The sequence below is a fragment of the Trichoplusia ni genome, chromosome 5 (assembly GCF_003590095.1).
Source record: "Trichoplusia ni isolate ovarian cell line Hi5 chromosome 5, tn1, whole genome shotgun sequence".
Lineage (NCBI taxonomy): Eukaryota > Metazoa > Arthropoda > Insecta > Lepidoptera > Noctuidae > Trichoplusia > Trichoplusia ni.
Window position 1 is genome coordinate 12,436,721 of NC_039482.1, and position 15,517 is coordinate 12,452,237.

Here is a 15,517-nt window from a genome sequence, read left to right on the forward strand (position 1 = left end):
TGACATTAATTTTTTTTATCGTCGAGTTGAATTCGCAAAATAATTTGCACTTTTAAACTAAAATGTTCAAGGCAACGCTCAAAAATGTGACTTCCTGAAGCATTTTAATAACAAAAAATACTTTTCTCTGTCTGGCCCTCGTAAAACATCCGAAATGACTAATTTTATGGCGCATTCCTTAAAGATTTAGAATGCATTTCGCATGTATTTTTTAATTCGCATTCGTTTTATCGTTGTTTCGTCTACAGATACTAAAGTTCTCAACGACCTTGTCTTTATCTGCTAAACGGATAAACGTATAAAAATAACTGCATCTTTTTGTTGGAGCATTTGTTCAAACTGGCCTCGTGAATCGTGATCAGCGAATGCCACTTAAATCCGGGCCCTACGACTTGAACACGGTCGGGGCCGACAAAAACTGGCATATTAATGTCCTGCTCGATACGAATTATATATTCGATGCCAGCCACTCGATTTCTTGTAAATCATTTGGTTCTATTGTCCGTTTCGAGTACTTTCAAGGGTGTTGTTTGAAACATGGAATTTTTAACGAAGAAAAAAACAACAAAAACATTCCTGGCTGTTTTGATTTTAGAATATTTCGTTCGAATCGTAATCGTATTCCCTACACTAATGTGTTCTTCTTACGAATTTAAACTAGCGAGATATAGAGAAAGGGCTTAGCCAATCGGTTTGTTTCGACGATCGCTCAGAGTATGAACGTAACGGTAGTCTCGATATACCACCTGTTGTTACTCTTGCACTGTCTGATGCTTTAAGGCCATAATACTACGTATCAGTTCCAATTGATTGGGTAGTATCAAACAATCGACTCAGCTTATTGTAAGCCTCCAGCTGGCATAGGAACATACTGCTCTAATACAAAGATCTTCAGCGATAGCGTCGCCTTATAACTTTGGAGCAGATTAATAGCTTTACATTCTACGTGCTATAGCAAAACTCCCAAAAAAGTTTCCTTTTATTCGCCTTCCAATTTCCGAAACCTTCATTCGGGGACCATATTAAGGTTCCAGGGAGTTTCATAAGCAAGTCCATATATCTCCGGACTTTACAATCCTAAGTAAGAGCTAGTTTGTCATACTAAAGTTTGTAACTTTACCCTACCCTGAAGGCGCCACGCCTTCGTTCAAACAATTTCATCATTGGCCCAGACGACTGTGGGTGTATTGGAGATTGGTATTGGATTAAGTAAATATTATAATTATATACTGTTAGATTTACATCTAATTAATACAGTATTACGGTACACAGCCGTACCAACTGTCTGCATATAAATTAGTTGTCGGTATTGCATTCGAAATCGTGTCCATGTAATTAATTAAACATAAACTTTTGATGTTAGATTGCGTACTTTGAAAGTTGATGAGCTTTTTAGTAGGTCAAATAACTAATAGCTCATGGTTTTTGATCGAATTTAAAATTATTTTTCCTTATTGAGTAGTTAGATAATACAACAACAAAAACATGGACTGTATAATGAAGTCAAGTAAAAGAAGCATAAGTGATTTATTTACAACTAATTTGCATTTAGAATATGAATAAGCCATAGACGAGTTAATAGTTAACTTATGAATTATTTAAACATAATTCATGGCTGACGATGTTATTATGGTAATGTTCTTAAATGGTGAGCCCGGTTGTTTGGCAACCTGTTTCCATCTTACAAACCATTCTCCAACAGGCGAACACTCCCTGTTTAATTACAAAATGGATGTCGAAATAGGATCTCAGCTTGCCGATTGTTTGTTCTAAGCCGGATGGAATTGATTAATCGCTGTACTACTGCAGTAATTAGCCATTAACTCCACTGTTAACGGTCAGGCCGACTTATTAATAATGTTATTGACATTTAGCCAATCCACAATGTAGCGCGCAGACAAACAACTTGAAATATAGAAAAATGAGCGGCATTTTTAATATATTTTTATTGTCCGGAACTTTATGATGATAAAACTATTCGTATTGCTACAATAAACGCACTTTCTGTGGTACAAAACTGCGCAAATTCGCAACCATTTTCAATTGCAGATCAAGTTAGCGACCTCGAAATTCGTTCCATCAAAAATTTACTTGTTAACATCCACATTTGTTATTCTTTCAAGGAGTTTGATCATATCATGTTATCGTTGGCTCAATAAAAAAGACTGCATAATTTATTGCTGCAATCTAACTTGAATCATCTTTTTATTCATGAGAAATTTTCGAGGAGACGAACCTCGTGTGGATAATAAAAATAATGCGCTTCATCTCATATCTGGAATCCGTATCATGACGCATGGTCTATTTTTTACACAAATTTATGCTTTGCACTGTATCAAATAAAGTATCAACCTATAAATTACTTTGTTATGATTTTTTATCAGTAAGTCAGAGGTCAGGTATGTTAGCGTCACATTCGGTACAAAGAAAATAAAAAATAAATAATGAGAGAGGCGTTCGTTCGCGAGTGTACTCTACTACTACTTTCACGTGTGTCTGTGTGAGTGCGGATGGTGGTGTGCGTCTCGGCCGGTGACCTTGCTATCAGGCGGAAGCGCGCGGCCGCGTGACTCAGCGCGCGTCTGCCGAGGGAGCAGAGACCTTCGCGTAACGTCTATACTCTATACTACCATGTTCCATTGAGTACCAAAGCCGGCGAGTTTTTTTTTTCGCCCCCCTTGCCTTTGTTCGAATTTCGAACTTGGACGCTATTATGCTTTGTGACGTCATCGAGGTCGATTGTACTCGGCGTGACGAATAATTCTTTTTACAAATGGATTGGTATTAATATTATTAATGGGATAAAACCACGTAATGTCCGAATTTAAAAAAAAACTGAGAAAGGGTGACAGTAGTTTGCGGGTTTTAATAAAATAAGCAGTAGTCATAGTTTTATGACTTACCCTTTATATTTTGAGGTCTGTCAAGTATACTCTATTCTTTTTTTAAACTTGTTAAATACGTGCAGTATAACATGCGGCCGCATGTTCCATTGTGTACCAAAAAGAGGTTCTCTTTGTTCGACTTTTTTATTTTGTCAGAGGGAATGCTGTGTTGTTTTAACAGGCTGTTTCTTAAGACATCCTTCATCATATCGTTAGCATTTGTCTTTCTTTTATAATGGTCATCTTTTAAAGGTTAAGGGATTTCATTTTTTTTTAAACTGTCTAGGTTAGCTTAGCGTGTCAGTAAAGTCAGAATAAATATAAAATATTGTTTCATCCTATCATTATAAACACTTTTTAAATTAGGATCATACTTAGAAGAGTCTTCCTCGAATAATATTATTTCAAAAACAAATAAAAAAAAAAGAACCATCATTTCATTCCTAAGCTTCCGAACACAATATTTTCAAATGTGGAATGTCAATCCAACGTCGTTCTATGTATTTTCTTTGTCAGCCATTTTGTTGAATGACGTCACCCAGGTAACCTGGCCGTTTTGCACGTACCAAAGGCACACTTCTTCCAGTAAGCAAGTACGTATTGTAATAAATAAATAGCCTTGATAAGTAGCAACCATGACGTGTTTATTCAAATAAGTTATTACGATTTCATGTACTAAGTGCGTTTTAAATTATACTCCAACTAAATATGACTGCATGATACAAATACAAGTAACATTGTGTATTTTTTTAATAGTGCTAATGAGCGATGTAGATAAAAATAGTTTTGCTTGTTTGATTGTAATTAGACAAGGTTTTTATCAAGAAATCTTTATACGTAGTTTGTTTTTTGAATTTTTCATACATTTTGTGATTGTTAATTACGGTAAGTGGGTCATAACGTCACGCATGTTTTCCATTTACCAAAGGGTAGGTGAGGAAGGGGACAACTTATTTAAAATGGTTTACCTAAGGTTATGTGAACACACTGAGCACGAAACAAATTTAAAATTAATTTACTGAAGGATTAGGAAGCCCTCACTTAGGTTGTTTTCAATGTGGAAGTGGGACGAAGCAATACACTGCGTATAACGTTTTCCCTTTTCCACAACCACAATAATCTTTCCCTAAGATGTGTTGATAGGGTCCATGAACTAACAAATCAAAGTATTAGTTATAAAGTAACACCTGTCTATTTGCCTTTTCTTACCAGTAACGGGACAAGTAGTCTATGACCTCACCTCTAGAACAACACTAACAACCTCCAAATAAGCGAATAAACAAACGAAATAATATTCAGTCTCGTATATATTATTACGCATGCATCTCAGGTGAGAACAACAGTCAACAGACCATTTTTGGCCAATAGACATTCTCATACGCGTAATAGAGCACATCACTATGACCCTAGCGGTAGTGCTGTGACACAGTTCCCGCACGACATAGATATAGCCAAGATCATACGATATTTTGCTTCCCGAACCGTTATGTGATACTCTTGATATCTTATCGACATTGTGAATTTGCGAGTTAATGCTAATTCATTTTCATTATAATAAAATTAATGAGATAGGATTTTCATTTCGCAAGATTATCGATTTTGTTAGTCATTGCATGTTGTTGATATTGCGCCATAATTTTCTTTGAACCCAAAGAGAAGTCACATAACTCGGAGAACACATTGCTTGTAAAAGATTAAAGATGAATGAAAAAAAGTTATTCTTCAGTCATTTAAAGCCTTTGCATGTGACTTTCTAGAAATGAAGGTGTGTTTCCTGAAAACCTTCTATATTTTGTTTCCAAGAGTAAAGCAAAAGCACTAATCAAACTACCTAGTTTAATGACAGCAGACGTCAAAAATGACAGGTAAGCCAGGTCTCGTAAATCATAAACAAATTCTAAGTAACACGATAGTGTCATTTCCTTTCCATATATTTCCGTTATCATGATAGATTGTTTTATGTGAAGAATTCTTGTTACATGCCCTAAAATATAGGTATAAAAAAATATATAGTATACATATTACTCTATGAAACCTCTAAAAATAAACTCATACCTAAAAAAAAAACACAAAATCTTAACTTAATCTTATCTGTTCAAAAATAAGCCCACATTTCCTTGCGTTCGAATTTTCAATTCAAATTTCAAACGTCAACATACCCAACAGTCTAAGCTATGTTTTTAAATTTCGTAACAACAAGCAGGTGATTCGTAGCATTTGAATTTGAACCGCTCAGCGACTTGACCCCGGGATGCGTGTGTCGCAACAAAAGTAAAAGGCTGGATGCATGGCCGACCGGCGAACGGTGAACAGACCTCACAGGCCTCACAGGCACTTTTGAACGAACGTATCCGTTAACAACGTTGTTTTAACAAACAAAGTTTTGAATGAAATTTTAAAGTTTCGAATCGAAGTTTTGAGATAAGAACGTCTATTGTGAAACGTTTGTTTGGATTGTTATTCCTTTTTCAAACTTTGTTGTAATGAGGAAATCGTTCCACGATTTGAAATCCTATTCAGTCAGAGCTTGAAAGCTTTATACTTAAGTTTTTTACAAAAGTATGTTATAATTCTTTACTTAATCCAATTTTTTAGCATATATCTACGTAGCTATACATTAATATCAAGTAATTTATACAGAAACCTAAGCTTAGCTTTTGCGCCAATCAGGTCGACAGCAAGCTTAATAATCTGTGGCCTTAGCTTGCAAAACTTGCCCGTCATTGACGAATTCCAAATAACCTGTTTCTCGCATTTGATTCCTCTTCTACTTTATGCAGCTATAATACTGTATTTTAATGATACTGGTGTCTAAACATGTTTTTTGAACTCCCGTGTGCTACCGGCATGGCCAAAGTCGTGTGAACAACTGCAGCCTTTGAAAATCATTTAACTTGTAAAAGATCAAATGCGCTCTTTTGAAAAATACTGGCGGACTTATAAAAATGAAAGCAACGTTTTTGCGTGTGTTTCAGAACCTAATGTATACCTTAACAAGCAATAAGCAGATTGCTTTATGAAATTAATATTAAATTTATAACATACATTTTATGACAATTATATTAAAATATAATTGTCACGAAAAGTAAGTTCCCATCTGCTGAAAAAATACGTACCCATAACACTTTCTTCTAACTCTCACCTGTATAAAAGTCATGTTACAACAATAAAACAACATTATTCCACTAAGAACAAAGAAAGAATTCATTGCCAATAAATAAAAAATCCTTATATAGAAGTAAAGGCTATATCGGCACCTAAGCTTCATTCGTCATACCAAATGACTCAACTCAACATTGATCTCGAGAACATTTCTATGATAGCTTCGGAAACGTTTATAAATTGCATTGAAAGCGATCGCAATCTGAAAGCTGTATTGTTCGGTTTAATGTTCAACATTGTTAGTGTAAATAGGACTCTTTTGCTCGCCGACGCAAGTTGCCGGTGCCTGGGCCCGTAGACAAGTTATATTTCTTCGAGCTTACGCTGAAGAATGGCTCAAATGTTTTGTACCTACTGACTAGGTGACGTCACATCACTTGTCGTAAAGGAGTGTTTGATTTGAAGTTTTTTATTCGTGACTACTAAATGTTGTCTTGGTAACCTAACTTAGGTCTTTTGAAAACATTCTGACGTTATTGGTAAAAAATGGTAATGACATAGACAAGATATGCGAGATTCGCAAGAAGGTCTATTATTGATAAATGAATCACATGCTAAAAAATCTTGCTTATTTCCGTTTGAAACTTGTATTGGTGTTAATATTTAAATAAGCTTATTGACTCCTGAATAAGTAGTGAGAGGAATGCCACAAAATGCAAACAGGAAAACTTAAAATCGCATTTTTAATTTCCAATTGCACTGATGGGTTTAAATGGGTGCTTTACCAAATAAACTTTTTACTCAATGACTCGGCCACTTAAGTCCAATCTTCCGAAGTAATTTTAATCTCTGCAATATGGAGTTAACCTCGTACTTTCTCCGGAGCACCGCAGTTCCCACGTAAGTGATTGCGCGCCGAAACCATGAGACATCCTTGCAGGTTTCGCAACTCGCCTCGATACAGAATGATTCGCAGAAACCATTACTGTGTGAGTCAGCGCAGGCGCAGGGTTCCGTCTGGAACGGGTCTTAAGCCGCTAGAGCTTAGGTAGCTTTGACTCACTGCCCAACTGTTTTTGTAGATAACTGGTTCGCGAATTTAAAATTGGAAGGAGTAAGTCATTAGTTCGTCAGTTCGCGTTCCAATTCTGGTATAACGGGTTGGTCTCGAGTTCATAGCACTGATGCGTCAATGTATATCATCTTTATATAAATGGTCTATGAGACATAAGGTAATAATTTCCGGAGTGTTTTTTTTTTATCTTCAATCAAGTTGCTTTAATTTTGGCACCGGAAAATCGGCGGTGACGGTTGAACCGGTTCGCCTAGACGCATTCGTTGCGAAGGATATTTTTTTGCGTTCACAACGCATTTGGCCTTCTGTAGCGCCTCAGTCCGCACTGAAAGTCACTTGTGAAACAGGTGAACTTTATTACGTGAGACTGTTACGTGGCTAATCCTATAGGTAGTCTTTACGTAAGAGCAAAGACTAGGGGAAAAATAGACGTTGCACTCAGCACAGTCTGACACTTGGTATGTGTCTAAAATTTAATTTCTGAAATTGATATTGAGTTACAACCAAAGCGTCATATGCGACTAGTCTAGATCAGATTCTCTAAAGCCTGTTCGCATACTAAGAGTATTTGCCAAAATTCAATATATTTTTTTTGGTTCTAGCTTAATTGGTCATTAAAAAAAAGGATAGTCAAACGAGCTTTACAATCACTTACAGGCTATTATGGGTTAGGTGTTCTCTGGGTTAAGAATAATAACGTTTGTATAAATCGCAGCTAACACTAACCTTCGATTACACTTCGATTTAGCATATAGAACAGAAACAAACATTTATTCTTGTCGACATAGGAAGTCGTTACAACAACGTCCAAGTTCCAATCACAATTTATTATTACGAACTCAAAAGGCTAGGTGTTAAAGCTTTGTATTTGTATTGTATGTAATTTTACTTTTAAGTAGGCCAGGAACAAACCGTTAATTCTTATAGTTAAGAACCTGTGAGGAACGAACAAGTTTTGCTGTTTTGGTGTGTCCCATCCCTTTGTGTTGCACAACCGTTATATTTAAATGTGATGTAACCTTGTGGCAGTTTGAGAGGGTTCAAAATTTGACAAGGGATGCCGAAATATCTCTAGTCAATTCCCAGTACTTTGTAGTTTACTTATTTCGTGTGATGAACTCTAGAAAATTTTCAATTTCTTTTTTACATAACTACAAATCTTAAGTTATGAATGTGACCCTTATCTCTAATTTCCTTTCGGTGATCACCACTCTTTTTGCAATAGCCAAGTCTTCATGCATTTACCTAACCCGCCGTCAAACACGACGTCTCCAAGCCCTGCTTTCCTGTGAAATGTCAACCGCCACACGGAATGCGGCTGCGGCGACCCATTTACCCTGCCCCCCCCCTCCCTGCAGTGGTGGGTGGGTACCGGTCCTGCGTGCCCTCGATGCGTTGATTCCGCGTTGCGAAATTCTCGTGTGAAGTAAGATCTTTGATGCTGTTGTAAGCTTGATGTCAACAGCCTGTCTGTGCTGTCATACAAGGATGCGGATGGTTGCTTCTTTGAACCTTCGAATTTGCTCGGCCATTGTTATATCGTATTTGGTATCGATATCCGAAGTCATAATGTTTATAAAAAAAAAAATCGGTTCCTTAATGCCCTGCAAGTGAAACTGTAAATACTTTTGTAAACAAAATTACTACATCTGCTCCATGGGCAAATTCATCGAATAAGAACAAAAATCTAAATCGATCAATGAAAATATCGTTAAAAATATTTCAAACGCTCCGTCCATGAAAAAAGCAATCAATGGAAGTTACGTAAAGAATTCTTAAAGTAACAACGTAAATCACATTCCTGTATTAATTTCAAACATGAATCTTCACATGTTTAAATGCAAATTGTGGTTCGGACAAATCAACTGATTAATTTTAGATTAGCCATGCCTGCGTCCAATTAGAAGTATCCTTCAGGACGACCAATCAGCATACCCGTAGTCTAAGGCATCTTGAATACATTCTTCGTTGTGAGCTGGTGTTTAATTGAAATCTGCAAGCTGTTAAGTTTTATGCCTTTCCCTCAATTCATTAGAAAAATCAAAGAATTTGACACGTTCACGGTTTGCGAGGTACATTTAAACTTGCAATCTCGATTCCCATGTTATAGTGTGTGAATCGTTAACAATTACAGTGCAAGATCGATGAAATCTACATGACATTACATGAGAATCCATTTGAATTGTTTATTCTAAGATTGCATGGCAGTTTGACAGTGAAGGCTGAATAGCAAGTGACGTTTGAATCGCACACATGCAGTTCTCACAATAGTCTAATTAGTGTCTTGACATTCGCTAAATGTCAAAAACTAAACAGATAATACACTCGATGAAATGAAAGTGCGAATTTATTACATAACGTGAGCACATATTCTTTATTCAAATAATGCAGGCAATGCAAATGATGGTCCGAACATTTGCCGCCGATATACAGAACTTTATGCCATTCGCCATTCAAAAAAGGAATGTTGTATAGACAACAATTTATTTTTAAAATGCCGAGTAACGGAACAAGGAATTATGCTAAGAATTTCCATTCTCCGTGATTTATAATTATCTGTGCGATGTTGACAAGGTTACTTTGCTGCTGCTATTGCGATTCATGAATACTTGCGATCACTTACGATTAAGCAAATTATTTTGACCCTCTATTTAACTTATCATTTAACGCTAATGCATATTACAAGTACCTGTTTCGACAGGAGCGCTAATAATGTTATAGTGTAAAAAGATACTTAAAAAGTGAGTCATCAATAAAATTAGAGCAAGATATAGCTACCGGAAAAACGAACCATCTTGTGCAATAAACTTGTAAAGGATGTATAACAACATGCCCTTTCCTGTTTTAGAGTTACGCATTCAGTTTCCATGACAACAATAGCTATAAATAAAGAATATAAGTATGAACTACACAAAAGGTGTTAGCACCGGTCGCAAAATCGGTGCGAAGTTAAAAATATCACGAAAAAAGAGATTGGCTACGTCATCGTCACGTACGTCGGCCATAGACAATCTAAATGTTGACTCACGGTCAAACCTTTACACCTGTTTTGTTGTTTTATAGTTTATTAATTGTGAATCAAAGTTATCAGAGCAATGTGTAATTAAACGCCAGTTTTTAGTGAAAGATTGGAGACATTTGTAGACATTTCCCGGTTGGCGGCATTATGAAGACAATGGATGCCGACACTGTTTTGAAAATTGTCTCTACGGGCTCTATTGCGTACTTTGGGCCCTTATCCATCAATGGACTGCAATGGATTGATAAATGATTGTCATTTCCATGAAAAAACAAGTCCATCTTCATAAATTCATATCCGCAACACACTCGCCCCTAGTAAAAAACTTTTAAAAGCTTAAATAGTCTTTCAGCCGAATCTTCAGCAGTTTAAATTGCAATATAAGTAATGATTAATAATATATGATTAAGTAAGTGATCAATAGAACGTCGAGGTCGCTAGTCCCAGATATTTGCGTGCAGACAAACCTTGGCCTTATTGAGCGACTGTCGCGAGAAATTGTCTTTTTAAATTTGGAACATTGGCGAATGAGACGTGTGCGGTCTATGTTTATAATGTTGGTTTGTTTTTTTTATGGTGTTGCCTATAACATTTTTAAATTCGTTGAGAGATGAAAATTTTAAATTTAATTTATAATTAGTAATGTGATTATTTAATTAATTTCCAGGCAGTCAGTTAAATGATTTAAAAAAGGTTAAGATACAGGGTACATGATAAAATAATTACTTGTTCGTGTTTTCGAAGCTTTTCAATTAGGTTGACTTATTGGCTCGTTCTTCTCTTGCTATTGTACTAGGGCTGATTTTAATAACTATCTCATATTTATTTGTAGTGCAAAGGCGTCCATCAAATATTTCATTGATGAGATTTTATTCTATCCTTTTTTTTTTGTTAGACTCAAATATACTGCATTTTTCAATAATAATAAATAATAAAAACTGTATTATTTTGCCACTTATTAAAAATTATATTTCACATAAATTTAATAAAATATAATCAGAATTGCAGTAACAAATCTCAGTGTTGGCGACCGCAATAACATAACTCGTAGTTAGTATCAAGGTGTTCAACGTTTACTAGTGAGTTGCGCGTGCGCACCCGCCAACATTATTATCGCATTACTTAACTAACGTTGCTCCACGGAAAATTGTCTAGGATCTAAATATTTCTAAGGTATTTACAGTTAAGAATGTTCTAGATTTTATCTAGGCTTTAGTACCGTGTTGGAGAAGGTGTGTTTCGTGTCATGGAGACTTTTAAGGATAGTTTCAAAATATTTGGCTTTTGGACTTAGTGTGTAAACGTTGCGTTTATTATGAAACATTTCTTAACGGCAATAATAACACGATTCATTCTTTGATTTTTAATCTTACCTATGTTTACATACATTATAGTTCTAATAGAAATAAATTGAAAGATTTATGCCAATTAACAAACTAAAAACAATATTTGTCAAAATAGTTATTTTGTGTAAGTTGTTGTCAGGTAAAGCAAAATGGTTTTTAATTTATATAGTACTTCTACTACTATTTTTACTCAAACAGTTTTTTCCCATCTACAAGATCAATTTTCAATCTTTTCCTAAAATTAAAATGAGTCATAAATCCTAGTTTCATCACCAAACTCCATTCTACAAGTTCTACAAACAAATAAATTAATCTCAGTAAATTGTAACAACGCCACTGGTTCGTTAGCTAACCAGAGACAATAGATTGGCTGTCGGTTACGTTATTTATGGTACAGCCTTCTCATTATGCGGCAACTTGTCTATAGGTAGTAATTCAAGATTTACCGTTTAATTTAATTGCTTGCAACACTAAGCCAACACTTGAATGATTTAGCTATGAGGTCTTGAGGTGGGGAAATGTCTGAAGGAGTTTTTGCACCTGTTGAATTGGCTTTGTGTAGTTGCATACTTATTTAAGCTGAAGGGAGTTCTGATGGCTGGACTGACAGTCTCCCAAAGTCACCCGACGTGCAATGGGCCGACTTGGACTCTACGTGCGAAAAAGGGAGCCATGCACCAGCAACCGTACTTAAGCCTAAGCTTATATTTTGCATTTCCAACAGTTTATACTGATTGCCTGTACCTATATCACTTTTCCATTAATCGCCTTATACATTTTTGCTCTTCTGGAATCTATAAAAGCCATCCAAGATATAGAATCAAGATCAAGGCTTTGGTTAATCCTACCCATATCTACACTTCTTACCAATCTTCAGTACTAATCTAACTAACATCGAAGAAATTCAAACCACCTCTGACTTGTGGGGTCTTCCGTGTTTGCTGTATCTCTAATCTCAGTTTATGCCGACGTATACGCTTAGGGCACGTCGGTAATATGAGGTTACATCCATTTTGCTTTGACCCGAGCTTGGCCTCTTATGTTTTTGTGATGAATAGCTAAATGTATATTGCTTTTACATTTTAACAACCTTCCCGAGTACGCAACGGGCAAACAATGGAAATATTCAATTGTGTCTTATGGAGAATAGAGAATATTCACTGCTTCCTAAAGAGATTTGGATTTGTCTTTGAAACCGTTCAGTTTGTGAATCAGAGATTCAGTAATGATCCAGGTTTTGAAACTAGGTTGCTCGTGGAAAAAAATGCCGGGAAATTCGATCCGCCCTGGAACTAATCAAATCAGATGTTCTTCTATATTTAGCCCAAGTTTCTAAAAAGGTGATATTTTAACATTTTGTCTTCAATTACGACTGCGATTGTTCTACCAAAATCAAAATCTGAGTTCATGTGATATTCGAAAATAGGATGTCCATACCATTGGCGGTTTTTTTTCATATAATTTCCGTAACGTCAAATTGTATTGCAATGGAGATGAAACTTCTATTCTATTCGTATAGACACTTCTTTACGAGCTATTTCATAACAAACACTGTGACAACACTCAAAGATGGCGAATATGTTAACCTCGACAAAAATAACATGATCACAATTCCAAACTACTTGTATTGTAGTCATTCTTTGAACTCTGTATGCATATGTAGCACAAAATGTAAGGAGTTTAGACAGCTGCCTTGTGACGCAAGATATAATATATACCTACCTACTTATTTATGGAAACATCATATTAATTGCTAAGTATACAAGTGTTTTTGACGAAAAGTTCACTTGAGCTTTGCGTCGAATTTACGATTCAACAAATGTAATATCCAATAGATTGAAAAGAGATCAAGTTTCTTTGATCTGTAAGCTATTAATAAAAACTAGTATGATGGGGAAAACGCTAGTATAATTGGAAGTATTGGAACCTGGGACCACTTTAACTGGTGTACTTCGGGACTTACTTTTTGGCTTTGGGCGGTATTAGGGTTCTTGATACCAGTAATCATGATGATCATGGCTTTTGTATAAATCATGCGGCATCTAACGCTAACGCTAAACTTTGACAGTGATTTTATAATTTCCTGAAGACTGGGATGAAGTAATTCAAAGATGTATCATCATTATATTAGGGTTTATCTTCATCAGCGACGTTTCCCCTTGATTCATTGTTTCAGGGACATTGGTTTGGTCTCAATACTATATTGTCCAAATCCTCCTAATATTATAAACATGAAAAATCATTTTTTTGGGTGGATGGAAGAATGTTGTATGCTTTCACGCAAACACTACTGGATAAATTTGGACGAAATTTGCCGTACAGATAGTTTATAACCTGGATTTTCACATAGGATATTTTTATTTTGTCGTTTGCTCATGCTCGATGTGTAGCTAGCGGAGCCGCTGGCATCAGCTAGTATATACATCCCAGATCGCCTATACCTACATCCTTGCCAGAGGCAAAGATTCTCAGTAATTATTTATATTCGTTCTCAGTCTGAATGTATGACATCATTATTATTTTTCATTGGAATGCTGTTTTTATCGCCCATTAATGCGTGTGGTCCTTAATTAAGGATAACAACTTGAGCTCTTAACGATTATTACCGAATGCAGTTAGGATTAAAATGTTAAGGACGAATAAAGTGGTTTAATCCGAGAACTAAAAATTGTATTTCCTTTAACGTATGTTCTCTATATGTTTTCTTCCGAAGCATTATAGGCATATGTAGGTCTATAGATGGAAAAAATATTTTTATGCTCTATTCCTGGATTTAAAAAAATCTTAAATATGAAATAGCCAACCCGCATTAAGCGACGTGTCTAATTAAGGCCCAAATGTTTCCTATAAATAAAGGAAAAGACATGGATTTCTCACAGAGTTCTGGGAAATCCAGCCAACTTGTGAAACTCATCCTTCATCCTAACATATCAAGTGACCTTCGCATTTATGTTATTTATGATCAAATCGATTTTGTTAATTTCCAAATTGCTATTATAAAGGTGGATCCGGGAAACAGCGACAAGAGTCGCGTGTGAACAGACAAATATACCTATTTTTATTTTTCAACTAAAAAAAACAAGATAAGGCTATCTTTTGTTTGTTTTTTCTTTTATTATCAAACTACCTATTTATATAATATTTAAAATAAATACTTGTTTGTATAGAAAACATGTAAACAACAGTGTTATAATCATATGTAGAATTATGTAAACAATAGGTGTATGTCTTAGTGATGTTATTTAATTCACAGTACCTGATAGTTATGTTTCTGTTCTTGGTGATTTTGCACTACCGTATTATGAGTCGCTGGATTTAGAACATTCTCTCGTTTAACTCTAGAATTTTTACTTCACACCAACCAACCGACTTCCCGTACCCTCTATGATCCCGGTCTCTTCCTATGGGAAGCAGATAATTCGGATGCATAAAGAAATATTACCTTCGTTCATAAATTTATTGAAAGACGTGTTCGAAAAGTTCAGTGTAAAACCCAAAAAACTTAACATCGCTTGGCATTTGGCACTAACTTCATAGGTTATCAAGTAGAGAGCTGAAATGAATGATCAGTTTCCGCGTAATAGACGTGTTTTTTAAGTCAGTTGCAAAATCTTTGTTTTTAAAACAATTATTCAAAGCATGCACACCAGTACCAAACACCCATTTATGTAATATATACCTGCCCAGCTGCCTAAAAACATCAACTTTTCAGATAATGCCCATGTATACCTACACAAAAGTAACAGAACATATTAGAACCACTTCACTTGTCAAGTGCGCATTGATGTCGTTCGGGACAGTCAATTGTCATGTCAAGGCCACGACCGCATACAGCCATTTGGCAGACAGAATGGCGATCGAGCTCTCTCTTTATTAACAGACTTGATACTTGATATCCTTTTGTCAAATTGTACCGGTTTGTTAATGTACCAAACGAACACTTATTCGCATACAAAGGCGGAAGAAGCTTGATCAATTGCGGGTTGGTAGATATCAGATTTTTTTTTGGAATACAGTGTTGTTTAGCTATGTTTCTCTCACCGTTTTTAATTTAGCAATCACTCTTAATTAGCAGTTTGGGTTGGTCATA

The 15,517-nt window shown here is 35.6% G+C and overlaps 1 protein-coding gene across 1 annotated transcript in view; it reads left to right on the top strand.

Moving 5' to 3' along the window:
• LOC113494535 (nuclear hormone receptor FTZ-F1 beta) overlaps positions 1 to 15,517 on the top strand; it is a 37,325-nt gene that overhangs the window by 1,353 nt on the left and 20,455 nt on the right. The gene's annotated exons all lie outside the window — the stretch shown is intronic.